Source organism: Python bivittatus, unplaced genomic scaffold (genome assembly GCF_059951505.1).
Source record: "Python bivittatus isolate LINGU-HERP-01145 unplaced genomic scaffold, Pbiv_v1 ctg000320_np1212, whole genome shotgun sequence".
In the NCBI taxonomy this organism is placed as follows: Eukaryota; Metazoa; Chordata; class Lepidosauria; order Squamata; family Pythonidae; genus Python; species Python bivittatus.
This window is the reverse complement of record NW_028277052.1, coordinates 10,307,652-10,316,425: the sequence shown is the minus strand read 5'-3', so window position 1 is coordinate 10,316,425 and position 8,774 is coordinate 10,307,652.

Genomic DNA, 8,774 nt, shown 5'->3' with positions numbered 1-8,774 from the left:
AACTACTTGGGTAACTCACCTGCCAATGTTTGAAACAGCCCGAACCTGACATTCTCCAGAAATTTTTCATTTCTTAAAATAGGCTTGTTTATTGCCTGTCCTCTAGGAATTCAAGGTAGCTTACAGGGGTGGAATCCCTTCATTTTTATTCTTTCCAACCTAATAGAATGATGGAAATAAGTTATATAAAAGGGGGTTGGGATTCCACCTATCAGCATAACAGCTCTATAAAAAATGAACTGAATGAGACCAAATTAAATCTGCAGGGAGGAAGCAAAAGAAAGTCTTAAGTTTGAGAACGGGCTGGGGAGGGGAAAAAAAATTCCCCTCAATTTCTGCAAGGTATCCTCCCACCCAGGAGAGGCAGCTGGATAGCAACTCAGAAGATTGCCAACTGCCCCATCAGAGCCCTCCTACCCTTAATCCCATAACCCAGTAGACAAATCCAGCAAGCATACATAGAGACCACATGGGAAATAGAAACACACCCAGATAGGTACAACATATTTGTTACTCTGAAGAAAATATAGATGCCACTGCAATGGATTTGTTACACTGAAGAAAATATAGATGCTACTGCTAGTAAATGGATTGGAAAGAATCCCAGAAGCCCAGCTCTGCGTGCCTTCCCTACCTTGTTATCCCACTGTGACAACTTGTGGGGTAGGTTGGCTTGAGAATACTGGCTTAAGATTGCCCACTGAGCACCTGTGGCTGAGGGTAGACTTGAATGTGGATCTTCCTGCTAATGGGACAGTATTTAAGGTGCCCTGATATTCTTTACTGGTTTGCTATTAAGTGATGTACATGGGATCCCCCATTCCTTTACTGTGGTAATATAGAACTCTCCAGCACATGATACTTCTTTGGCCAGAAGTGATTTAAAATTCTCCATTTCCCATGCTTACCAAAGCCATCTTTTCCACAGTAGGTTTACCTGTGACCTGGGTAATATGCCACCTGTTAACATGGCTGCTCTCGTGACTGGGCACTGGGAATCCTTTCTACACAAAAAGCAATTCACGTACCTTGGGGCAGCAAGGGAGGCCATTAGTTCCATGTGCAATGGGTCTTAATTGCCACCACTGCTCCACATCGAGTTTCACTTGAGAAAGCAGAAAATTAACTACTCTGAGGGGCTGGATTAAAGCCCAGCCTGTGCGCAGGCAGAGGGAAGAGCTCTTAGTCATCCTCAAGCTACCTTCTGAAGGAGCAGCCCTCAAAAGCTTCTTCCCCCATATGATGACGGCTGTTTCAGCTGCCGGCAGCAGGAACATGGCTGGGGCCATCTGGTGCCACGTCATACTAGCCTACAAGAAGTGAGGGCTGCTAGCTTTGGGTGCTTTATAAAGGAGTAGGAGAAGTCTGTCAGTGGGTTGCAGTCATAATAGCCATTTGGATCTCCAGGAGCTTCTAAATACCCATTTCTCTGAGATGAAAAGAAAAGCTTTAGGTTCCTGCCTTGCTTTGGAGCTTCTGAGGGGCATCTGGTTGCTATTAGAAAGAGGATGCTGAGCTGGTCCTTTTTCACAGGTACCTAAAATTCCCCAGAGAGCTATATTTGACAATGTGCAGATGCTCCAGCTCTTACTGCAGTATGAACTAAGATTAGTAACTTAGTATTACTGTAGGAGGAGAGTCATGTTAGTCCATGGTAAACAACATTCAGAACGAGTCTGGTAGCATCTTTTCCAACACATTTTATTAAAAAGCATAAGTTTATCCCTTTCAATAACATGTGTTAGTCAAAAAAGTTGCTTCCAAACTCCTTCTGAATTTTAGCTAGGTATTAGAGCAGGAATGGCAAGCTTATTGCCAACTACAAGTTGCTGAACTACAATTCCCAGTTGCCTCAGCTTGTAGGACAAGCGATGAAAAATGCTGGGAGAGGTCAGTTACATGCAGAGATCCTCAGGGTCCTCACCCTTTCCTATTTATTGATTCACTGCGCACATATATTCTCTCTCTCTGAGAGCTCCAGGCAGCTGGAGGGGAGATTCTCTCCACAGCGTAGCCCCACAGAGGCAACCTCGTGAGTTGAGTTTGGTTGCGAGAGAGTGGCCCCAGATGACCCAGTCATCTGTATGGTCTTCTAGGGACTTTAACTTGGTCTTCCAGAGCGAAGTTCATCACCTAAACCACGCTGGCACTGAAGGCAAGCGAGGAACACCCCCTGGCTAAGCTGGCTGGGGATGATGGGAGCTGTAGTCCATATCTAGCATGCATCAAATTGGGAAAAGCTTCTTCCTCAAAAGGTAGGCACGACTTGACAACAGGGTGCTGGTGGGAGATTCAGTGGGTGAGGTGTTTCTAAGCTTGGAAAAAGATAGGAGCATTATAGCATTACTTTTGCTATTTCCGTAAGTGCTGTGTTGGATCCCTTTTTCTAGAGATTAAAGTGAAAGGAAGAACCTTTTCTCACACATTTGACAGAAGGAATTGCAACCGAACTTTGAGCTACCATGTCGCTACTTTGTATTGCGGCCCATGCCGAATCGAAGTGGCCTCCGTTTTTAAACATTCAGTTGTTATTTATATATCATATTCTTTTCAAATACCTTCCATTACATTCTCAATGTATCCATAAAATTAAAAAAACCTACCAGGCAAGTACAAAAATAAACTTTGCCTAAGCTGCTCAATCGTTAAAAAGTTGGTATAAAAATACATCTGAAAAGTTTAGGCCAGTAATTTCCCTCATGATTTCACCTCAGCAGCAGGTGAGCCCAACTTGCAGCACAGCTGGATTTTTTAAGTATCTTCGCTCTCCTCTTGAAAACACTAAAGATGACTGTGATGGAAAAAGGACCATATTTATAAACTAGCATAGAAGCAGCACAGGAATATAGCGCCTGCCTTTAAGTGACTTGCTTCATATGTGGTACCAGGCAGAAGGGCCATTGTGTATGTTTTGCCAGCCTCCTTTTTTGTGGTCCCCAAAGTGGGTGGGAGCAAAAACAGACCCCCTTCTTTTGCAGCAAAATGGAGCTGATAAGTTGTGCAAGTGCTGAAGGCACCAGGGTTACCCGTTAAAGGTCTCCAACCCCTCCTGGCCCTCCCCACTTTCGACATTCCTGCATAAAGCTTGGATTGGTTAAGTAGGCTTCTGAAGTAAATCACCCTTGACTGCTTCGCACAATCCCTGAACTGAACCAGTGCAATGCTTGAATCCAACCAAGCCAGACTGTCCTTCCAGTTTAATTTAAACCAGCTGGCAACAAGTCTCCAGTGCTGCAGGTGGGTGGGGGGGGGGTTTCCAACTCTGCAGGGAGCTGCTGGAAACCAGACGGGAACCTTCTGCATATGGGTCAAAAACTCCATGTGGGTCTCTCTCTCATGAGCTTAAGCAAGCCTTGAGGTGGATTATGGTCACTGAGGTAACTGATAACAAACCCTAGCCTCCCAGAAACAACAGAGGAACCTGGTCTCTTCCTGGTTTTGGAGAAGAGAGGAATGCTGTCCTTGGGACCACAAGCTTTCTGCTTCCCTTCTGGCAGGCAGGCTGGAGAGCTGTTGCTGTGGCAACCGCAGGGTTACCGCACCACCTTTCCTTGTCCTTGGCTGTGCCAGGCTCCCTAACCGACAGCCTTAAGAGTATTGAATCCCTGTCTGGCTCCCCTGATTCAACCAGCTCTTCCATGCACCCGGTGCACCTAGCGAAGGTCAGGACTGCTGTGAAGTAGTGGGGAAAGATCTTACACGATGTCCTTCTCCTCGATCTGGGAAGCTGTCTCTTGCCCTTTTGCACCTGCGAATCATCTCCCAGCTGTTGCATTGCCAGCAGCATCCACAGGCAATAAACGTGGGGGGATTGTTCCAGATGGGTCAGTGATAAAAGACAAGGCTGACCTGGAGCCAAAGTTGAGACATGTTGTGCTTGCTTGGACTTTTATTCCCATCAAGCTCAGCCAGCAAGAAGGGGATTTTGGAGCTGTAATCCAAAGTATCTGGATGGTATCCTGTGTTTATCTTGGACCTAAAGTGATTGTTGATACAAAGAAAGTTATAAATGAGCCATTGTTTTCAGCTAACCTGATAGTGATGGAAAAGGTCATGTTGGAAGTTCTGCTAAGGGCCCTAAACTGGAGATATATCCAATCCCTGCATTTCAACAGGAGGCACCTTTAGTTAATTATTTAGTGTTTCTCAACCTTAGTAACTTTAAGTGGAATGGACTTCAACTCCCAGAATTCCCCAGCCAGCCATGCTGGCTGGGGAATTCTGGGATTTGAAGTCCATTCCGCTTAAAGTTGCTAAGGTTGAGAAACACTGTAATTATTTGTGATGCTTATACCCCACTGCAATTGTACCCAGCTCACAACATTTAAAACACATACACACTCAATAACAATTATATAAAAGAAATCCAACAGTCAAAATAGCCTTGACGCCAAAAGGCATTGGTGTCAGCCCCCAAATGCCATCTGGAAAAGCTCCCTCTTTAGAAATTTCCAGAAGGTGACTAATGTTGGGGCCAAACACCCTTCTTGTGGGAGGCCATTCCAAAGGGCCAGGCCAAGGCTGGGAAAAAGAAAAAAACCTCTGGGCCTTCCCCCCCTCCTGCAAATGGGGGACAACCAGATGTTTCTTGGCATGATCAAAGCCATTGGACCAATTCCAGTGGAGAGATGTGATCCTGAAGGTAACCTGGCACCAAGCCATAAAGGCTTTACGGGTTAAGACCGGCATTTTAAATTGCATTCTGAGGCTGATAGGAGGCCAGTGCAGGGGCTGCCAGATAGGTGTAATAGGTGCCCACCAGCAAGCACCTGTGAGCACCTAAGCCACCACATTTTGCACAACTGAAGTTTTCAGGTGGTCTTTAAAAGCAGGCCTATGTAGAGTGCATTGCAGTAGTGATGAGGAGACGGTCCTCTCACCTCAAGTAAAGCCACAACTGCTACTCCAGCTACAGCTGGGCCAAGGCACTTGTGGCCATGGCTTCTACCTGCTGATCCAGCAGGAGCCACACATGCAGGAGGACCCCCAAGTTATGGTTCTGCTCCAGAGACAACCCAGGGGGCAGGGAGGAACATCAATGGGCAGACATAACTCCATCTTACTAGGGCTCAATTTGAGCCTGGTCTCTCCTGTCCAGACCCTAACAGCTTCCAGGCACTGTGACAAGATGGCATAAGTTGTTGTAGGGGCATCCTGGGGGGCGAGGCAGAGGACTGAGGTACTGGGTGTGTAGTTTTTGTTTTATGGTTTTGTGGTTTTGTTGTGAGCTGCCCAGAGTCATGCTTTAAGATAGCATCCAACATATCTTAATAAAATAAAATAAAACAAAACAAAACCGTGTCCCCATTGGGACCTGAGGCTCTGATGTACAACTGGATATTATCAACAAACTGACGATACCGGACCCCAGTCTGCCAGAGGACCTCCCCTAGTGGCTTCATATAGATGTTAAATGACAGGGGGGAGGAAACCAATCCCGTGGCACCTCACAAGGGAGCAGCCAAGGCACCGATCTTTCCTCCCCGATCCCCACTGGCTGGAACTGGCCACTTAATGCAGGCACTTCTGTACTTCTCAGCGCCTCCAGAGGTAACTTGAATGATCACCAGAGATCATAGCTTCTCTCTGAGGACACCCTGGCTCTGGGGTTCTTTTGCCCTATGGCACTGCCTCCACTGTCTTTGAATTGCTCCTTGAATTGGCCTCCAGCTTTTCAATTTGTCTCCACTTGGCTTCATTGACCTTATGTTACATTATATTAATTACCATTGATTTTTATTTGTTAACATTGGGGGAATGATGGTATGGGAGTCACCTTCAGCTTTTGTCCTGTTACAAGGACCAGAATAAAATAAAAGACCCTTGTACAAATCTGGGAAAGACAAGAGCCCTGATGCTACCTTAAAGGATTCCCCAGGGTGTAATGAAGATGGAGGCATTCTAAGCATTAATGTTGGCCGCAGTCTAAAGCAGCATTTCTCAACCTTGGCAACTTTAAGATGTGTGGATTTCGACTCCCAGAATTCCCCAGCCAGCCTGGTTGAGAAACGCTGGTCTAAAGGGTGCCTTTTGGAGTTTCACCCATATGGGCAGGACAGCTCCAGTTGAATGATCTCAAGTGCTTCCCAATCCAGCACACTTGAGAAAGCAACCCATCAAGGGAAGAGCCAAGCCCTTCCTGTCACCTCTGCAAGCTTCCTGATATGCCATTAATGCTATTGCCAGAGGAAGGAGCAAACCCTTGCAGACAGATGTCTCTGGAAGAGGGACGTTGCAGAACAGCCTGACCCAACCTCTTACACACCAGAGGTTTTGGACTACTGCCCGTCATCCCTTACCTATTGCCCAGGCTAGCTAGACTGATGGAATTTGGTGTACTACTGCAGCTGGGGAAGACTACATCCAGTCAATTTAGTCTACTTCCTGTATTGTATACTTTGTGATTACTACTTTGTGATCACTGCACTGAAGACATGGAGGCTGGTCAAACCCCAAATGTGTGTCATCCTGGAAGAACACTTCTTCTGGCTGTATGCATAAGCATCCGTTAAAATCAGATTGTCAATGCACTGAGTCATTTGTGCAGAGGTGCCATCAGTGAGAAACCATCTGCAATGCTTGCTCTTGTATTTAACCCCCATTCTAAATTTATAAGCAGCTCCTACTATATATCTTGGAAGTCCTGGGATTGTCTTTCAAAAGGCTGTGTGTAATTCTTCATACCTAGGCAACTCAGACTTCTTGTAAGTGTTCCGCTTAAAGAACAAATAGAAATAAGACCCCAGATATTTTCAAGACCAAACTTGTTCCATATCCTATCTTTCTAGCTGTCATTTGTTTTAGGTTTCCTTATTTAAAAAACAAACAAACCCTTTGGTTTCTTATAGTTAATAGCCAGCACCTATGTTTTATAATAATCCTAACTTTTTTGGTAGTCAAATTAAGTGTAGTATAATAAAACTGTGCCATCTGCAGTCAACGGTACTGCATTCTTTTTCAATTCAACTTAAGGGAGGGGGAAATGACATTCAGTTCCAGCAAGAAATCTAGGCTGATTCAAAAGGTACAACAACTCAGCAGTGGAGTAAAACACTATTGCAAAGTTGTCCTCCTGTTCATAATAAATAGTAACGTTATGTAATTTCTCCCATAGCAATTGGTGAGAGAGACGACAGAGTTACCTGCAGCTTTCTGTCCTAGAACATTTTGATTTTTCCACGAGATATAACAAGTGCAAATACTTCCTGTACTCTGAGCATTTATTTTGGTTGAAGTCTTCTGTAGAACTCAAGTATTTTCTGCAATATACGTATTTTAAAATAATGTTTGGTTCCATAAAAGATATTGTCTTGCATCTATGCTAATAATCTGCTGCCATCTAGTGCTTCATTAAAACTGAATAATAATTATATGAGGATCTGGTTTACTTCAATAAAATACTTTAGTGCTTCTTTAAAAAAGGTCTTGGGTGACCAACTCACCAGAAAGAAAATACCTTCCTGGTCTGGACATTTCCAAAAAGTTAAGCACCACCCTGTCCTGTAGCCAATACTATGCATTATTCCTGAAAGGCAGGAACTAAGTTTTCCCTAAACCAGATGCCTTCAAAACATTTGAGGCAGAAGTTTCCATTAGTTCCAGCTGGCAGAAAACTTAGGGATGATGGGAGGGAAAATAGACCAAAACATCCAAAGTTCACCACTTTGGCATAGGCTGGACTCATGGAAAATGGTAGATGGACGGAACATGTTCAGCAGGAGCTCCTTGCAATAGGACATATGCACACAGCCACTCCAGAGATAGAGGATCATTACACTGCTTTGATGGAACTGACAGAAATGAAATAGAAAAATGCAGTACCACATTATATTACATGATATCATTTAGTCTTCTTCAGCCTGCGGGTTCTCCTGATGGTGGAATGCAAGCTTCCAGAATTCTTAGCTGCTGATCATGCTGGCTGGCAACCCTGGGGCTTACAGTCCCTGGAAGGCAACTGGCAGAGGAAAAATGAGGAATCATCTGGCAGCATCTTTCCAGACTAAGGCATTTTTTTTAAAAAAAGGAACAGGTTTTCCTGAATTGTAGCTCACTTCAGCAGATACCAGACTATTTTGTTAGTCTAAAAAGGTGCTACCAGATTTCTTATGATTTTTGGATACCATACTGATGCGGTCCTCCTCCTTCAACGGTAAGGGAAAAGTTGCTCTAAATCTACATGGTCAAGGGACCCACTGATAAAATCCATGGGGAACTGAATGCAGTACTTTAGTCTAAAAGTTACATAAGAGAATCTACCAAGATGTGATTTCAGGGTCATCACTTAAAAGGTACATATGGTATTTCATGATGTGATAACAGCATTTCTCAAATTCTTTTCTCATAAGCTGTTCTGCATACAAAGTTCATCTTGACACTGTTGCTTTGCTCTCTGTTCTTGGTGGATGGCAGTGCTGTTAACAGGCTTAAAAAAATACATTTGTAATCTTTGCAAGGTCACTTGGCAGGCTGGTACAGATGCCCCCAAATGGAGAAGGAAAAAAAAGATGCTAAGAAAATGACCCATGCAGGAAGTCTCCATGTGAGACAAGACTTAAAGTGTAGATTTCCCAAACTCACACTTTCAGGGAAATCAGTAGTGCAAATGCAGCATTAAATCTTGACTGGACTTAATGTGAACACATCAAAATAATAAGGTGATTGTATGAAGAGGAAAGAAATGCAGTGCTCTTAGCTTATTCTCAGCACATCAGACACCATATGATATAATCCAAGAACCTTCACCCAAATGAAAATAGGTCAAGGAATAAGCA